Raw genomic sequence first — 15,278 nt, forward strand, 5'->3', positions numbered from 1 at the left:
GAAGAAGAAGAAGAAGAAGAAGAAGAAGAAGAAGAAGAAGAAGAAGGAGGAGGAGGAGGAGGAGAAGGAGGAGGGGGGAAAGGGGGAGGGAGGGGAGGGGGAGGAGGAGGAGAAGAAGAAGAAGAAGGAGGAGGAGGAGGAGGAGGAGGAGGAGGGGGAGAAGGAGAAGGAGAAGGAGAAGGAGAAGGAGAAGCAGAAGGAGAAGGAGATGGAGATTTGTTGTTAATAGGGGCACCTGCTGGCTCAGTCAGTGGAACATGCAACTTTTGATCTCGGGATTGTGAGTTTGACCCCCACACTGGGTGTAGAGGTTACTTAAAAATAAAATCTTAAAAAACAAAAAAGAATATTGTTAGCAAGCCTAGAGATGAATCCATTTTCAAAAATGCCATCAAAGACCAAGCTTCCTTTTCTCCTCCTACTCTTTTCTCTTTCCTACTCAAAGTCCAGGATTTTGCCTGAAGTTTGTATCCTCAAGGTCACAAGATGGCTGCCAAACCACTAGGCATCACGTCATCACAACACCCAAAGCAGGAAAAAAGAGAAGCATACAAATAGAAAATTTTACTTAAAAGGGAAGAATATTTCCCAGAAAATCCCCAGATTTCGTCCTACATTTCATTGGTTGGAAGTGCAAGAAACATAGCCGGCTTATGCCTCATGATTTATACCCATGACTGGGTTCTTTACTAGCAGCATTCTTTTAACAAGAAAGAAAGGGAAATTGATGTTGGAGTAAGCAACCAACAGTGTGTATCCCAAATCTATAGGGATTTGAGGTTCAGGAGTATGACTGTGGTCATATTTCAATCTAGATTCTTGAATGATGGTGGCGGTGATGATGATGATGGTAATGATGGTGGTGATGATAATTAATGTTTCTAACTCTGGACCACAACTTATTCTAAGAAATTTACTTAATTATTAAAAACAATTCACTGTAACCTTACAACACCCAATGAGATAGATATTATTACTATTACCATCATATAAGCTATGAGGAAAGACGTATCTTGGAACTAAGTGAATCATACAAAGCCACTTGACTGTACAGTATGGTGTTGAGATTCGAACTCAGGAAGCCAAGTCCTAGAAATGAAGTTCTGTTACAGTATATTATACCAGTCTGTTCTCTCCAAAATCAAATGAAATAACAGTAAAGAGAAAATATGAAGTTTTGTGCACAGGAAAAGTACTGTTGTTAAAGTATGATTTCTCCCTAGGCTGACATTGAAATTATAGATCCTTTATTTTCAAAAAGAATATATTAATTCAAAATGTAGATCATTTCCACTAACCTCCTTTTTGGTCCTTTCTATGCACACAAATAACAGGGTATAGGATCAGAAAATCCTTTGTACGGGGAAATACAGAACAATTCAATTAATAATTTCAATTTCATTTGGCATTAAAGGTGTTTTAAAAATAGATATCTTTATCTCAATGAAAGCAAGACCATTAAATGAAAAGAAGTCCCTCTGAAGATTGAAAACTCAATGACACTAAATTAGTCAATGGATTTAAAATTACAAAGACTTAAAACCCAGGGAAGATTTTATAGGGTCTTTTATCCAGTGACTTTGGATAGTGGGCCTTGAGCGAAAGACAAAATTCATTCTAAAGAGGCAGTAGAAGCTAAAACTTAAAAAAAAAAAAAAAAAAAAAAAAAAAAAAAAAAAAAAAAAGTGCACTTACAACTGTAAAAAGATATATGACATTGAACAGCGTAATATCATTTTCCAAGCAGAGTGCATTAAAAACAGAGGAGAACAAAGTAAATTTAGATTAAGCCGATCTAAAAGTTAGATAAACAGAATTTATTAGAATTTAAGAATCTAACTTTCTGCTCTTATTCTTAATGATTTCGACTATTAGTCATACAGGCAAACTTTTTAAAAACAAGCATAATTCTTGTCTCAACAGTTTCCCTTTAATTAACTCTCTGGTATAATGTCAGCCAATTGTTTTCAAAGGGTGATTAACTTCTGCTCCACTGTGTGAGCAGTGACCAAGCTGTGTCTCTATAGCAGCTGCCATTTCATACCTGAAGAGGCAAAGGAGGTGACTGCCTGCTGGATTGGTATAATAACTGGAGAACATAAAAATGAAAATGACCTTGAAATCTTCAATAGACAATAACTTAATAACTTCTACTTAGCCACAGAGATTACTTTATCCCCTCCATCTGATAGAAAATGGTAAGAGAACAAGACTATCAATATAATCTGATACATTAAATAAAACAAATTGGAAACCTAATGTTCAACAACCAAGGTTGCTCAAGCCACTCTTACTACATACAACAAATAATTCAGTTCAGTTGCATTATTAGAGAGTTAGGTGGAGAAAGAAGTTTGCTTAAAGTATCAATTTATTCGTTCATATTAAGCACCCTCCTTTGTCCAAGCACTGAATGTGAACCAGGGGTAGAAGGAAGACAGACCGGGACCTCGACATCAAGTTAGCCACATAATCCAGAGATCAAGAAACCAGAAAACCACCCACCCCCTAAAATGGATACAAAATTTTACCCTAAATTCAAGAAACTGTGCATCCTATTGACCATGCATATGAATTTTTCTCAGTTTTTCTTAGGTATGAAAAAAAAAGACATTTTCATACTTCCGTGAGATTTCAAAAAAAAAAAAATCACTGAAATCATTTCCCTAACATTTTCAGCAGAAACCGCCAAAACAAGATCCCTTTACTGATTTTTCTGTCTGTTACCTTGGTTCTATTCAACACTAAAAGAAATGCAAATGTTTAATCTACCAACCAATCACCTGTATGTCAATGTAACAGTCCACCTATTATCTAGTATTCTCTAAGTATCTAGAGGTAGCCAAATGCTGGCATCAAATCACTAAAGTATTTGAACAACTCGCCAACTCTTAATTGTCATCCCAAAATTTTAGTTTAAAAGAGAAACTAAATATCAAGAAATTCTTTTCACTCAGGGGCGCCTGGGTGGCGTAGTCGTTAAGCGTCTGCCTTCGGCTCAGGGCATGATCCCAGAGTTCTGGGATCGAGCCCCACATCAGCCTCCTTTGCTAGGAGCCTGCTTCTTCCTCTCCCACTCCCCCTGCTTGTGTTCCCTCTCTCGCTGGCTGTCTCTGTCAAATAAATAAATAAAATCTTTAAATAAAAAAAAAAAAAGAAATTCTTTTCACTCAAATCCCTCATGCTTTAACTTGATCCCCTTCTTTGAGGCACAGTCTTGTTCTCTTGAAACTTCTAGTCTTCTGGGAGAGAAGAAAACATAATTATATAGACCTCTGTAGAACTGTGACAAAGGATTTTAAACAGGAAATACCTAGCATTATAAAAGCCTAAAGTAACAGAATATGACCTTTCGGAGGAAATGAGAGAAGGCTTCCTAAGGCAAATAATCTTCAAGTAAGGAAAGAGGAAGAATTGATGGGAAAAATCAGTGTCCCAGTCAGAAGTAAGAATATATTCAAAGGCCCTGTGGCAAGAGAATGCATGATATAAGGCAGCAGTTCTCACAGTGTGGTCAGGAACCCCTATGAAAATAGTCAAAAGTATTTTCATAATAATATGTTACTTCCATGTTTCACTATGATTTTCTCACGGATGTGCTGTGAAACTTTCCAGCAGCAACATGACAGGTGATATTGCAACAAATTAAATGTAGGTGCGGATATGCAATTCCAGCTGTCTTTTATTAAGCCAGATATTAAAGAAATTGACAGAAATGTAAAGCAAAGCTACTCTTCTTACTCGATTTTTTACTTGGAAAAATACAGTTAATTCCTATTTTAAAAGTGAATATGGAATAACCAATTAACATTATTTTTAATGGATTAATAAGCACTTTGTAATTTTTTAAATTTTCATTTCAAATTATGCTAAACATCAATAAATATACACAAAGAAAAGCACACTGCCATCCTCAATACAGTTTAAGATATTATAGGGAAGGAGTCCAGAAATCAAAAAATTTGAAACCTGCTGATATGAAGAAATTAAAACAAAAAAAAAGACCATCTTGCTGAAGCAGAGTGAGAGGGTCCCTCAACAGATTATTGCTTCCTCTTGTTCTGCCCTCTCTTACCAATATCCCATCTATTTCCTCTCAATTTAGTGAAAAAACTCAGTCGTCTGTCACAAATACATAGATATGCATAAACACTTGTATGCATGTATGCGTGCATGGCTATGTGCATGCATATATGAAATACGGAAGACGAACAGTAGTTCTTTGGTTCCCGGAGTCAGGGTCAGCCACATCCTTTGCAGGGCCCCGTGCAAACTGAACATGTGGAGCCCCTATTCAGAAAGCAAGAAAGTGCTATAAAGGTATGAAAGTACAATGTTTTTTTCATTCTTCAATGATCTCTCTCTCCTCCAGCACTTATTGTTTGCTATTTAATGTCATTCTAAGAAAATTAAAAATTGTAATTATTAACATGACTTTTACTGTGCATTTTTCTATTGCACAGTGTCAGTTTTAAATGTGAACACAAGAGCACTCACCTTATATGCAAGGTCACCAAATTACACAATGTATTTCATAGCTCATACAGGCATAAGCCATTCCACCGGAATGGTAGAACTACTGCTATTATTTTTATTTCAATTCTTGATACACACACACTCTACCAATACACCCACACTTCATTTATTGGTGAATAAGGAAGGACTGCAGGTAAAAGAAACTGTGGGTACCCTCTTGCCTTTTCTTCTGTGGCATCATTTTGAGGGCAAGTAGCTGGGTAATGCAAGGAAGGGCCATGAGCAAGAAATGATGGGGCTGCTTGGTCATCTGTGTTTCTAGAAACTCCATTGGCTTTTTTCTGCGTTTGAAGCAAGTTCTGGTTCAGATAGAAAGTGTGGTATCCTCATTCTGTGTGGTAGTTAAATAATTCTCCCCAAAGATATCCACCTCCTAATCCCCAAAACCTGAGAGTATGTTACCTTCCATGACAGGAGGGACTTTGTAGATGTGATTCGGTTAAGGATGTTATGACCAGGCATTATCCTGGATTATCCGGGACGGCCCAGCATAATGCTTACAAGCGGAAGGCAGGAGGATCACAGAATCAGAGGAGGCAAAATAACAACAGAAACAGAGAAAGAAACTGGAAAATGCTCTACCTCTGGTTTTCAAGTTGGCAGCGGACGCAGCCATGAGGCAAAGACTGCAGGCAGTCTCTAGAAGCCAGAGAAGGCAAGAGAAGAGATTCTCCCCTACAGCTTCCGGAAAGAAGGCAGTCTTTGATTTTAGCCACCTAACATACATTTCAGACTTCTGAACTCCCGAGCTGTAAGGAAATAAATTCATATTGCTAAAGCCACTAAGTTCATGGTAGTCCGTCACAGCAGCAAAAGGAAATTAATAGCCAAAGTCACAGAGGTACTGGCTTTGAGTCTTTCAGAACCCCATCCAGGATTCTGTGTTCATGGGGCATCACAAAGGCAACACGCAAATGGGGTTGTGAGGGACAGCAGGCACACACACCTGCTCATTCGTACATGAGCTCCGTGGTCCCACTGGATTTCACTTACACAACACACGTTCAAAGATAAAATTAGGAGTTTCAAGACTGAGACAACAGAAAATTAAACCAAGCATGGGCCCTCCAAGTACAGGCCTCCATGCAAATGCACAGGTTGCTTGTCTGTGAAGCTGGTGCTGCCAGAAGGCATCTTCTCCAAAGTAAAGCAAATTGGTGTGAACTGAGAAAAATATAGTACCAATTGCAGTACTTGCCAGTACTCAAATCTGTTGTGTTTTTTTTCATTTGAATTTTAGACTCTTTTTGGAATAAAACAGGTTCTTCACTGTTTACAAGATTATTTCTGAGTTGTAAAAATTCTCTCTCCATGTTTCTCTCTTTTTACCGTGTTTTTCCCCTGCACACCCCCACCCATTCAGTCTTGGCTGCCACAATCAGACAGACACAAAGCACGAGGGCTCTGTTCTTATATCTGTAGTGGAAAACTTAGCCACAGACAGTAACTGATCTAGGACTGGTCAAATCAAATCTGGTTTTTGCAATACAGGTTTCCAAACCCTGCTCCATTATTCTTCTAAACACACACATACATGCACAGAATTTCCAGGTGTAAAGTCCAGAAATAGGTACTTCTTAAAGCTCCATGATGATCATTGCTGTTCAGAACCACTGAGAAATGCCATTAATTTAATGTTTCAGGGAACAAAGAATGAGAAGTAGGAAAGGGGACAAGATCAGTAGCTTTGAGAAGCATTTTCAACAGCCACCCAAATAGGTAGTGAAGCCAACAGAAGCCACGGACAAGTTGGCAGGCTGAGGTCTTGATATTTCTTTCTTTGTAAGAAATGGAATGTTCATGGGGGAGGAGGTGAAGGTGGTTTTAAAAAATTAACCAAATCTGAGGGAAAGGGAAAATTATCTTTGAAGACTCAGAGAATGAGCAAAGGCCTGAATCTGATTTAGGTGAAGAACCAAAAGAAAACTTTCAGAAAACTTTAAGGAACCTTCAATAGAATGCAATAAAAGGCAAGGCCAGGGAGTCTAAGGAAAATAAAACAATAAAATGGAAGGATAGTTAAATGAGAAAACACAAAGACAAAGAAGTAAAATTTAAAGGAACATAAATAAAACCAAAGGATGTTTCAAGAAAACCAAAATTACAGTAGCCAAACCAAAAATCTGAATGATAAGTTTGAAAGAGCATAACTGAGCATGAAGAAACAAAATGAAAATGATATGAGAAAACATTACAAGGAGAGACAGAGAATTAGAATCAACCTGACAATTACGGGTCTTTTCAAGAAACAAGATTATTCATAATCAAAGTAACAACCCAGATATTGAAAAAATAAGGTAAAACAAGAAAAATAAAAAGAGACCATTTTTTTAAAATGAGTCTGGCAAACTTTTTAAAAGGAATACAATCAAGGAAAAAACTCTATGTAATGGCAGAGAAAATGAAACAGATTAACCACTAACAAATAAAAGCCAGGTGGACTGACATCTCTTAAATTACATAACAGAAAAATAATAAAGCAATATACCTAAGATTTTCAGAGAAAAGAACTATGACCTCATAATTAGACTCAGCCAAATGTGATTCATTCATGAAAACAACAGAAAGATTCCTAGATGTACAGGAGCTCAAAAATATAACCTCACTGTGCCCTTCTTGAAAATTTCCTAAAGATACTGAAATTAAGAGTTCAGAATAGGAAAGTTAGGATGTAAAGACAAATAGGGCACTCTGAGAATAGTTTAATAAAGTTAAATTTCAGTAACTGTTGCAGTAAAAGGTAGACGGCAAACCTCAAAATAGTCATTGAAAGGAGACATAAAACGTAGCCTGTATCCAGTTAGTGGCTGAGATTCAGATCATATTAACATAGATGAGGACCACAGTTTTGTTACTACAGAAGATAAAACTAAAGGAAACAGCCACAATTTATAAGACTAACAAAAAAACGAAGGACTTAAGATAAAATATTTGAGTGTAGTACGAAATGCGTATATTTCTCTATTACTATACAAAGATTCTCAAATTGAGTTGAGACATAATCCAAATATAAGCTGCTCCCAAGAGACGTACATAAAATAAAATGGCACATTTGTTTTTAAAAGATAGGCAAAGATTTATCAAACAGAGAACACACTGTCTGTAACTACAAATTTAATAGGATCAAGAGCTGGCTTTCCTACATCAACATGATTTTACTATGCCAGCAAACTCTTGTCGAGGAAAATAAAGTTTCAAATAACATTACTGTTTGTTTCATGGAACTCTTTAAAATCCACTTATCCAAACAATAGACTGATCAACTCGCCTCCTCCTTGGGCATTAGGGTGAACAGGCCCCCTCTCAGAAAGAGATTTCTTAGATAAGAATACTTCTTTGTTATCAAACAACTGTTTGCTCATCAAGATTTCCTTCAAAACTTTCATCTTGCTGTGCCCACCCATCCTAAATTATAAGATCAATAACTTCACAATTCCACTCTGATCCCTGCATTGAAGACCCACCTTAAACCAAACCACGAAACTCCTTAAATATCCACCCATAGGTGGTTTCCTTTTTTACCATAATGATTAAGAAACTCGTCTTCACTTGAAGGATGTGTCATTTGAGTGTTTTTTTTTCCTCAGTTGGCAGTCAACAAAGTAATTTCAAAAAAGTTAGCACTGATTATCGGATGAACTAAATGATAAATAAAAATGAAGCTGGATGGGGGCAGCAGGGTGGCTCAGTCAGTTAGGCATCTGCCTCATGATCTCAATGTCCTGGGACTCAGCCCTGCACCCCCTCAGGCTCTCTGCTCAGCAGGAAGTCTGCTTCTCTCTCTCCCTCTGCCCCTCCCCACCCCTGCTCATGCTCTTTCTCTCTAATAAATAAAATCTTATTAAAAAAAAAAGAAAGAAAGAAAGAAACTGAATGTTATTTTGTGTTGATGAAAAGATGTGATCCACACCAAAGATACAACATCATAAACCTTTAAGTGCTAAATAACATACTGTCAAATATAAATAAAATTCAAACTGTTAAAAAACTGACAAACAAAACTGCAGTGGGAGAACTTAACTTTTGACAGATCAAGTAATCAAAAAAGAAAAATGACAGACAAGTGCAAAAAAAAGTCAAAATGGTAATAATTTCAGAGAAAAATCAATTTTTAGGCAAAACCCAGTAAACTCTTAAGTACTGTTTCTTATTGAGCATTAGAATAATTGAACTAATAATTTTAAATCTGTAACTATAAAAGAAACTGTAACCTACAAAAGAAGTTATCTTTCTAAATGTACTTGGAACAAAGACTGTTGTTTGTTTGTTTGTTTTAATGATAATATATCCCTCCATAATAGAGAAATCTCAAATTCCTACAGCAAATACCATTCAAACCACAGTCTGGTCAAAGTGTCACAGAGCAAGAAATTAATAATTTAATTAATCTAAATGAAAATGTAAAATATAACCTACATAGCTATACTTACTCACTTAACCACAAAACACTTGTCACAAATATCACCTATTAATATTCTACTAAGCACTTTGGGAAAGGCATTCCGTTAAACTAGGAAGCCAAACAAGGATGCCTATAATCATCACATTTAACGATATTCTAGATTTGTGGCTCACAAAATGAAATAAAAAGAAACGCATCAGGTCACACACTATGAATACTCTTGTTAAACATGCATATAAAAATGACTGGAAAAAATACACCAAAATGATAATAATAGTTATCTCTGTGTGATCAAATGACAGCTGATCTTATTTTCTCCTTTGCATTTTCTGCAGTATTCTCTACATCAAGCATGGATTATTTTATAATAAAAAATATTATTAAAACAGCATATTGAGAATTTGTTCAAATATAGACAGGAAGGCTTCCCAAAACAAATCATGAAAACTAAAAATAGATAGAGCCTACAAAATACTGACAAAACCAGTGTTAATGAGGCTTTCATCTGAAACCCATTCAACTGGTCTCTTACTCCAAGCTCATTTTGTGTGTAAAAGTGACAACAACAAACTATCAGAAACAGAAGTTAATTACAAATAGAAAAAACAGTCTGATGCAAATAATCAAGAATTAACCCAAGAAGATCTAAAACAAAGCAAAGTCCACTTAAAAGGGCTAATATTTTCTCATAGAACAAATCCAGATTAGTCAAACGATTTGAAATTTCCCAAAAAAAGAAAAAGCATAAAGACATAATATCTAAAAATACAAAAACCAAAAGATACCCAAATTATGTTTCTATGTAATGTGTTTTTATCCTTATCCTATCCTCTTTTTGCATTTTTCTTTCTGTTGCCAAGTGGATCTTCATTGGCACTGCAACTGTAGAAATATGCACTGATTCCTTTTCTATCAATCCACAGGTAAATTCCAGCCAATCATTCCCTTTCCAGGTGTGATGGGACTTACTCTCAGCAGCACAGCACACTGATCCATAGTGAGAGTCAGGGCAGTGGCTCTCCGCTGACTTCCATACCTCCCTGGTGCTGGGGGCCTCGGCAGGGGCCCCCAGTGCTGCATGTGGGGCAACAGGCCCAGCTGTTTGAACATTTAAATGTGTTAAAGCCCAGGACGGTATTTTAGTCCACCCAGCCAAGGTGGTTTTACCTGTTAACAGTTTAATTTGCTGCTTTAATAATCCGTTTTCCTTTCTACCAACCTTGCCACGTGTGGGTTATAGGGGAGATAGGACTTCCATTTCACGCCACGTTTTCTTGCCCAGTCTTGCATACCATGAAATGTGTATCACATTTGTTTGAAATGTGACCCCTGGTCACTTTTAATTGTACAAGGGTAGCCATACATGGTACTCAGCTTTGCTAATACCCTAATGGTGGCAACCTGGTTTGCACAAAGGCAAGGGAAAGCTGGGGTTAGGCCAGATGCAGTGTTGATACACGTCAAGTGGGAGGGGTCCAATATAAAATTTGCCAACCCCTCAGCAGTTGGGAACTCCGATGGATGGCCGTGGACTCTAAGCAGTCACCATGGATGTTATTTAGGATTCACAGGACACGTTGTTACCAAGTTACCGCACTTTAGGGCAATCCAGCATACTTGGCAATATGCCATCCTCCTCAGGCACTGCGATGGCCACTCTTTTTATGCACTCAATCTACTGTATCTAGTGAAGGGTTGGTAGATATGGCTTATACCTGGGCTAGGGCACCAGTTTTCTGATTGACAGAGGGCTGGCAGTTCCTTATGAGCTAGAACATGAAAAACAATGAGAAACCTCAGTCTCTTGTGGATGAACCCAGATGTTTTTCCATATGCATCTTAACCCCACAAGGGCTTATTTATGATCATATAACCCTCAGCTTTCCATTGTCTGAGCCATTGGGTTAATTCCTTTAATACAGCCCGGCTGGCAGTTCAAAGGGTTACAGCCAGGGCTCCTGAGTGATCACCTGCCAGACTACTCTGAACTCAGCGCTCTAGCTGCTGTGTGAGAACCTCTACCTGGAGGAGCACACTGCTAGGAGCAGTTGCTTTTTGGGGGTATATAGGCTTTTTTCCACCTTCCACACCCGGGACCAACATCCCAGGGATATTCTCCCCTTTTGTTGTCTCTGTCACAGTGGCTGATGCATACCTTCCAGAGTCACATTCACATCTCACTCAAATGGTAGCCGTGCTCGGGAGATGCCCAGAGCTTTCATCTGCTTCACTTGTAGTTTGCTTTCTCAAAGATGACTTGCTGCTTTGATTCCCAGTCCCACATGTGTCCTTCGTTTACCAGGTGGCAATAAAGGATGCGGGCACTGTGCCAGGTGGGGAATAAAAGTCTTTCAAAACCCCCAAAATTCTACAAAGACCCCTTTCACATACATAGGGGTTGGAGAGGCTTGCACCTTATCACTTACGGATTTTGAAACAACATCAGTCTTACTAGACCAGGCAACACCCAAAACCTTAGTGTCATGCCTGGGCCTTCAGTTTCCTGTGGTTTCATTGCTCATCCTTTCCCTCGCAGATGTTCCAGCAAAGCTTGCAGGGTATCCTGCAGCAGAGGCAAATCTTTATGTGTTAATATTATATGATCAATGTAATGGGCCCATTTTACTGATATGGGGAGAAGAACAGAGACAGGTTCCCAGCTATCACCCCAGACATGGTGGGGCTATGCAGACAGCCTTGGGGAAGCACTTAAAAGGTTTGTTATTGTCCCTCCTACTTGAAGGCAAATTGATCTTAGTCATCAGAAATCTGTCAGTCTTTTCCATGAAATCTTGAAGATAAAGCACTTTTGCAGGAACACCTTTCCATCGAAGCATCAGAATAAAACAGTAACTGCCTACAAATGATAATGGACTTAAAAATGGCCATGGTTAAAGATCTGAAGAGACTCAATATAATGCAATGGATAAGGGAACTTCTATAGCAGTCTGTATTTAAAAAGCCTTTTCCCTTTATTTTTTCCCTTCAGTTTCTGTGGGCAGTGTTTTGGTTATCTCCTGGGATGTTTACATTTCAAAGACCTAAATTTACAACTTCAAGGGACAGAGAGATAACTACAAGATTTCTCCCTGGAGTTTTAGCCTAATTGCTCTTCAAAATTTTCCTTTGTGTTAGAGGTCAGAAGCCTGGGGCATTTTGTCTATTTCCTTCATCAATTACCACATCTTCCTCTTCCTTTTCATCACTTTGTGAAAGAATCCAGGCCTCTTAGCTTCCTAATCAGGCTTTGTCACAAGTGCCCAGATCTTAATCTGGGGCCTTATGTGCCCTCCTAAATTTTGCAAAACAGCATGGTAAAGCCTCTGATTTATTTTTCTGCTCTCCCACCTCTTCTGCCAGTCCCAAAGCTAGCCAAGTAGTGGACACACCCACATCCTTCTTTAACCTCAGCTCTCCTTCTGACTTCCTGACCCAAGCTCCAGCCCCCAGCTTGGCACTGGTAGCCAGCAAAACCACCCAAAGTAGAGAACCAGCCCACTGCAACACACATTTGTTTCCTTTCTTTGTCACACTATGCTATGTGCATTTCCTCCAATAAGCACATTAAGACTGGCTGCTGTTTTCAGGGCATTCCCAAACTCACCAGGTGAGCACAAGGATCTAACACAAGGGCCCCCCATCCCCATATGGTCTTCTTGAAATCTCTCCTTTGGATGCCTCATCTCCAAGGCTCATTTCTAGGGTTTCCTGGCTGGCTGGCCAATCGTTGGTTTGTAACCTTCTCAGGAGCTTCCTGGGTGTAATCTGAAACTGGCCTCTGTATTCAGAGGGCTTGGAAAGAAGAAAGAGGCAGGCCACTTCAGGTTGGTAGGTGGCAGTTTTAACAAGCCAAGGGAACTTACGTTAGAGGCTTGATTTGTGCAGCAGCAAGATGAGTCGATCCCTGCACCTGACCCCACCCTCACGCCTGTCAAATTTTAAAAGTTCTTAAGGAGGCCTCACTTAATAGGATTCAGCCACATATACCACGAAGGGGTTCTCAATACAGCATCACTATCTCAAGCAGATGGCCTTGGAGCAGCTTCTGGCAGTGGGAAAAGCATGCAGAACCAACGTTCCAAGAACAGAGGAGAGGGAAGCCTTTGATTACCCAGGTCCAGCTCACAGGTCAATCAGTGGTTATGGCTCTTCGACAATCTTCCCCAACGTACTTCCACATTCTAAGTTAGGTATGAGATAAACTACGTGAAAATTACAAGAGATAGCTGAAAAACAATTTTTCAACCCTTAGCACTGAAATGCTAAAATGTATAAAATGTACACAATCTCCTAAAATATACAAAATATCCTAAAATGTATAAAAAGTATGCAAGTTAAAGCAGGAAGAAAGACAACGTCTATCATTTTCTCTCCATCAGCCCTCACCCCCATGCAGAAATGGAGGCAAGTATTTGAACAGCTCTTAGAGAACTTGATACTTACCCTCTGAATTTCAAGAAGACACAATGGTTTAACATTAGACACACCTCTGAAAAAATGTTAGGGCAAAAACCACTGCAATAACCCAGGTATGAGATGCTCCGGAAATTAACTACTCTTATTTTACAGATAGAAAATTTATTTTAATAGTATCATTCAACTGCTCTACCTCTATATTTACTCATCAATTGGTGTTGACCTGTCCTATCCTCCTGTTGACCTACTCCAGTGTACCCACATTTAATTCAATGCTCTGCCCCTTCTACATCCAACTATTTGCCCCAAGCTATTTCATTTGAACAGTAAATTAATTTTATCCTCTATGCCAACTCCTGGCTGCCATTTTGCCTGCCCATCCAATAAAACTCGAACTTGTTTTCTATCACCGCGAAGCTGAAGGATATCATTTACATTCATTAAGCAGGTCTCCCTAGGCTTCTAACTGATACAAATAACTTTTCTATTGAAGAATATAAATGCTTTCCCCACACACAGAATATGAAAATGGCTGTGTCCATTCTGACTTCAAGATCTACCCCTCCACTGGATCATAGTTCAAATAAGAGTAGACCCCATGTTACCGAAAAAAAACTTGAAGAGTGCCTTACTGTGGTCTCTTTTCTACATTTCAATTTCTCAAATAACCTTGTCCATAAATTCAAAGGATAACACTCAGAAGAGTGATAATAAGTGCCCCCAATTTCAAAGATAAGTAACTGGGCTGTGTAAAACAGACCCTTTCATTCTTGTGGTTTTATTTTGTCCAATGTCATGTCAAGAAAGAATCTGAAAGGAATTCATTCTGACAAAATTTTACTTCAACCAGTTTGCTTTAAGGGAGTAAATTAAAGAATCAGTGAGAACTGCAGCTCCATTAAAACCATAAATATAAATTAGGGATATATGTGCCAAAAACAGATTGAGAGGGCACCCAGGTTTGCTTGTGGAATTTTGGTGGGTTTTTCTGTGGGGAAGAGGGGGTCGTGTTGTTTTGGGCTTTTTGTTGTTGTTTTTAACCATGAAGATCTCATAATCTGGGTTTCAGTTGCCAAACCAGTAGTATGACTATGAAACAGAACTGCCAGAAACCGTTCATAGCTGAATTCTGGCATCACACAGAGTGTCGTATAGACAATTGAAGCTTCAGCAACTTCTGTGTTTCCACAAACTATGAACTGTGCCATTCCCCAGTATAAGCTCAAAAGCCATGAATTTGATCCATTAGCCATTCCAGAAACACAAACTCCACTTCACAGAAGAGGAGCATATGCCAGAACGGTAAACATTTACACTGTAACAGAACGACCTAACATACTCCTTTTGTCAAAGGTTCAAAACAATTTAGAGGCACTCCATATGCAGGAGATCAAAAGGATTTTTAAAAATCACCTTAACCATGTTTGCATTTACAGAGTTATAGGGATAAGTTTATTGAAAAACAAAAATATTTCAAATATTAAAATTAAAAATAGATAAGATTTTAAAATACTTTAATCTCTAAGGAGATACAGCAAACCATAAAATAAAATGTGAGAACAAAGGAGGATCAGAGGCCACATGAACAGCAGAATAATGAGGTGTGGGCAGAATGGGGTAAAATGCCACAGGGGCACAAGTTTCTCTTAGGAAAGGCTATAAACAGCTCTCCACCAAAAACCTGGCTTGAGTTAATGCTAATTCTGAGTTAGCTGGAGAGCTAACAGTTGAATCCCTACCCAGAGGAAAACAGGAGGAGGACAGGAAAGGAAAGTGGTGATATGTGCTTTAGGGCAGCAGTTTTCGCTTCTGGCTGGGAGTCTGCAGGCTGCCGGCTGCCTTACAAACTTCAGACTTGCCAGCCTCAATCATCGCTTAAGCCAATCTACCTCTACGCCTACCTATCCTTCCTACTGGCTCCATT

This window comes from Ursus arctos, unplaced genomic scaffold, assembly GCF_023065955.2.
Source record: "Ursus arctos isolate Adak ecotype North America unplaced genomic scaffold, UrsArc2.0 scaffold_9, whole genome shotgun sequence".
NCBI classification, from domain to species: Eukaryota; Metazoa; Chordata; class Mammalia; order Carnivora; family Ursidae; genus Ursus; species Ursus arctos.